Here is a 5,223-nt window from a genome sequence, read left to right on the forward strand (position 1 = left end):
GTTCATAAGAAGCCAGTCCAAGATCGGGGCCGGACATCGTACATTACATTACATCAAAAGCCTGGGTACAAGGGGTGATCCATAATCTCTTGCAGCCGGTCAATTATCTGCATTGGATCTGTATTGGATGCATACAGAGATAGATAGAGGCAGGGTTAGAGAGAGTTTTAGAAGGTTCCTGGGTGAAGTTAAACCTGTGAAGCTTCTGCTAGGTTACATAAGGTAGCCTGTTTTATACTGTCAATGACACTTTTTCTGTTGCCATACACGGTTTTATGACAGGCCATCTGACATAACCTAGCAGATCCTTCACAGGGTTATATTCACCAAGGGGAGCTAAGGACAGTGATGGATCACTAATGTAAAATAAATCATTGTAGTGATCCACCAAAATCATCAGTTCTCCTGGGTGAAGTTAATTCTGTTAATAAGGAGAGAGTATATTGAAGCAATAATAAAATGTTTTCACGGACTGGTTCTTATAACTATCTCTCCTGAGGAGATCTGTGAAAGAGATTGAAGGAGAGCTGCACCTAGGTGACATTGATGGACCTTGTCGAATCACCCAAGCCCCCCCAGCCCCCCGCGCAACGCGATCGCGGAGGGGCGATCCTTGCTTCTCACCTGGGCCGGGGTCTGCGCCGTAATGACGCTGATCCCGGCTCGACACAGTAATACTATACTACATAGATCTCAATGAGAAATCAAAGTGGTTATACTAGAGGTCCCCCATCCCCCTTTTCTCATGTTATGAATAAAAATAAATAAATAAACATGTTTGGTATTGCCGCGTGTGTAATCGCCCAAAATATTAATTTATCACATTCCTGATCACGCAATGCAAAATTGCGCATTCTTGGTCGCATCAAATCCAGAAAGATTGTAATAAAAAGTGATCAAAAAGTCGCATATGCGCAATCAAGGTACCGATAGAAAGAACACATCATGGCACAAAAAATGACTTCTCACACAGCCCCATAGACCAAAGGATAAAAGCGCTATAAGCCTGGGAATGGAGCGATTTTAAGGAACGTATATTTGTTAACAATGGTTTGAATTTTTTACAAGCCATCACATAATATAAATATAAATATCATTGTAATCGTAACGACTTGAGGAACAAATTTAACAAGACAGTTTTACCCCAGGGCGAAGGGCGTAAAAACAAAGAAAACCCAAATAAAGAAAATGCTTTTTTTTTCCAATTTCACCACACATTGAATTTTTTTCTGGTTTCGCAGTGTACTTTATGAAAAAATTCAGCCTGTCATTGCAAAGTACAATTAGTGGCGCTAAAAAATAAGGCCTCATGTGGGTTTCTAGGTGGAAAAATGCAAGTGCTATGGCCTTTTAAGCACAAGGAGCAAAAAACGAAAACGCAAAAATTGAAAATGGCCCCATCCTCTAAGGGTTAAAGATGAGTGAAGCGAACCTTGTGAAGCAGGATTTGCATCGAATTTTGCAAAACTTTGCTTCGTCCTGATGAAGGGAATTTTGCAAACTTTGTTTACAAATTCGAAAAAAATTGTTTCAGTTTTGCTTTTTTTTTTTACGAAGAATAGCAAAATTAAAACGAAAACATGCTGCATTACATAAATACTGTATAAACTAAAAGGACTTTCAGGCTTTAATGTGAGGGGATCCTATAGCGCCACTCCTTTTAGTTTATATTTACTTAATACAGCATATTTTCGTTCTAATTTTGCACTTTTTTGGTTTAAAATAGCAAGACTAAAACGTACGTAAAAAATATACTATAAATAAAAAAATATACAATTTCATTCATAAATTTACCTGCAATTAGGAATTACTGCATAGGGGAATAGCCAGTAAATTTATGAAAGAAAGTGAATCATATTTTTTTAATAATGCAGTCAGAGGCTATGTCCACACAACGTATTTTTTTTTCGTATTTCTACGGCCGTTGTTGCCGATTGCAACAATGGCCGTCGTTAATACGAGAAAATACTTTGGCCGGGTGTCTATGGGGTCCCGGCTGGAGCGTATACACATAGTATACGCTCCGGCTGGGACCCCTAGTGGTGCTGCAAACAACTGACATGTCAGTTTTCTGAGGCCGTTATTCACTGAGTAGCGGCCGCAGAAAGCACACTGTGAATTGAGCGACTGTGGCCGCACGCTCCATAGTGTGCTGTGGGGAGTTCTGATGCGGGCTCGCACTGATGCGCCCACATCAGAACTCTGCGGCGGGAAAGACCATCCGATGATTTTTTCAGAGACCGCCCGTGGTCACAGAACGGCCGGTCTCTTACACCATGTGAACATAGCCTGATACTGTAGGTACAATTAGTAAGAATAAAATATATATAGTCCTCAATATAAAGTCTGTTATATAAGTTACAATGTAGCTAGAAATGCTGTACATGCGGGACAGGCAGCACTGGTTAGCTGCTATCGACATGCTCAGAGCAAATGCTTGCTATGACCAATAAGTGTGTCAAAGTTTTGTATCAAAATGATGACAGTCGGCACAACTTGTAACAGATGGGGAGGATAGATAACTTGTAGGTGATAGAAATACAGTGCTTTTGTTTGCAATGAGGAACGGCAACTATGTACTATTGCATGTGCATAGATCAGGGTTAAGGAGTACAACAGGTACCAGCAATTCTGGTAATTCTGCAAACAAAAGCACTACAAGTTATCTATCCTTCCCATCTGTTACAAGTTGTGCCGACTGTCATCATTTTGATACAAAACTTTGACACACTTACTGGTCATGACAAGCATTTGCTCTGAGCATGTCGATAGCAGCTAACCAGTTATAGCAAATAGTGGAACAGCTAAAGTACTCCATTGACTCGCTCGGCCTACTTCGCCCAGTCATGCAAACTTAGAACTGTACCTGATAAAGTTACTAAGTTGTATTGCACTGAAGATCTTAAAGGACAAGTGCCATGAAAAACATTTTCCCAGTAATTGAAGCACATTACAAAGTTATATAACTCTGTAATATGCTTCAATCACCTATCTGCCTCCCTTCCCTGTCTTTTCCCCCCTCCACCCCCTACCAGGAAGTGTCCTAACTCACACAGACTTAATGACTGTCGTCACCGTCACCAAGCTCTTCTCTTAGCTCCTTCTCCTGTTACACCAGCCTCCCCCTCCCCTGCCTTGTCAGGTGACTCAGCTTGCTCAGCTCCCATTGGCTGAATAACTGCAAGCCATCACTTGGACTGGGGAGGGAGGGCTGGTGTAACAGGACCTAGAGCAGCCCTCCTGCTGATGACTCATCCTCACAAGAAGGAGCTGCCTGGTGACGGTGCCGACAGTCATTAGGTCTGTGTGAGTTAGGACACTTCCTGGTGGGGGGTGGAGGGGGGAAAAGACAGGGAAGGGAGGCAGATAGGTGATTGAAGCATATTACACAGTTATATAACTTTGTAATGTGCTTCAATTACTGGGAAAAAGTTTTTCATGGCACTTGTCCTCTAAAGGACAACTCCCACGGGACCTGCAAAAAAAAAAACAAAAACAGACACACACAGACACCATACTCACCATCCCTCCAGTGATGATCGCCACTTAAATCACCCGCCGGCTGCGTCTCCGTCACCTCCGGCCACTGTCCTGCGATCTCCCTCACTTCCGGGTCCATGAGAGAGAAAAGGCTGCCGATGCTCTTGCGCACCGGCAGCCTTTTCATTGGCTGGAGCGCATCACATGGCTTCCAGCAAGCTCAGCCAATCAGGGCTGAGCAAGCTGGAAGCCATGTGATGCGCGCCAGCCAATGAAAAGGCTGCTGGTGTGCAAGTACACCAGCAGCCTTTTCCTCTCCCATTCACTTCAGCAGAAGACGCCGAGGAGGAAGAAGACCTGGCCCGCCCCCGGCTCTGACGACATCGTCACAAGATGGTGCCCGGGAGAAGAGGACGGTGTCGACAGTAAATGGTAATTTATACTTTATTTAACTTCCTGGGGGGCCGGGGGTCAGAAAGTGGGGGAAGGGGGCCAAACCGCTTATTTACACACATTACAAAGTTATGTAACTTTGTAATGTGTGGTAAATAAGCTAAAAAAACTTTGTGGGAGTTGTCCTTTAAGTAAATATTATCTATTGTTTAAGTTTTGGACATTGTGTTCATTCCTCTCCGGTTGGTGTCACCACCCCTGGCCAACATTACAAGTGCCCAAGTAAAACACCAGAAGCCCACCTGCTGTTACCACTTAGCAACCCTGGGCCACCGCACAATCCTGCCAGTAACCAAGAGACTATAACCTGATTCTCCTCCAAGTTCCTGGAAGCCAGGCTATGGTCTGCTCCTTGAAACCATGTTGGGAACTTGAGGGCTAGCTGCGACAGCCAGAATCCTGGTCTTACTTTAAAACCAAGAATCTGAAATTTAAAGGAAGACCATTGTCTCTAGTAACCATGTGGTATCACTTACCTCCTTGGCTATCACATAGAATAGATTGTGGTTACTGATTGGACACTGATACTGAAACATATTCTTTTTTTTCTAATCAGTTTTTATTTTTTACTTGTAACCTTTTTTAATGTTCATTTTTGTACGTTATTATGGGAGCTGCCATCTTGCTTTAATTTTTTTTTAACAGCACTGAAGCAATATGCTTTACCCCATGGAAATAGACAACAATGGAAAGGACCTCTATCATTGAAATGAATGTGAAACTTTACTAAACACAGTAAAGTTCTTTAGAGAGCGGTAGGCTGAGCTGCGAGCGTCTTCTATTGTCTATCTGCATCTGTCTATTGCCTAAGTCTAAAAGATTGAAATTTTTTAGCGTGCAGGAAGAACCTTGGGGCTCGTGAACCAAATCTGAAACATGTAAATCATATAAACCATGGGGGGGAATTTACTAAGGGCTTTGTGCTTATTTTTAGGTGAATAATTAAGTTTTTTGCCCATTTGTGGGTTTAAGTTCTATTTATGAACCAGGCACATTTTTTAGATGCAATTTTTTTTCTTAGATCTGCCCGTTCTGAGTATTAACCCAAAAATTTGCATAATCCGGGTTTTGCACCTAATTTATCATTTGCGACTTTTTAAAAAGTCGCACAGTCAGGTGCAGGACTACGTCTGGACAGTACCAGGTGAATTTATCTGCGACTTTTTTGTGACAATTGCGTAAATGTCCCCCTATATCTTGTCTTATAGCACTGAATGTAACTTAGTTTCCCTATGTTTCAAGGCTGCCAGATGCCATGTGATTTTCATTGTTAAGTTTGTGGCGCTATCA

This window comes from Dendropsophus ebraccatus, chromosome 8 (genome assembly GCF_027789765.1).
Source record: "Dendropsophus ebraccatus isolate aDenEbr1 chromosome 8, aDenEbr1.pat, whole genome shotgun sequence".
Classification (NCBI taxonomy): domain Eukaryota; kingdom Metazoa; phylum Chordata; class Amphibia; order Anura; family Hylidae; genus Dendropsophus; species Dendropsophus ebraccatus.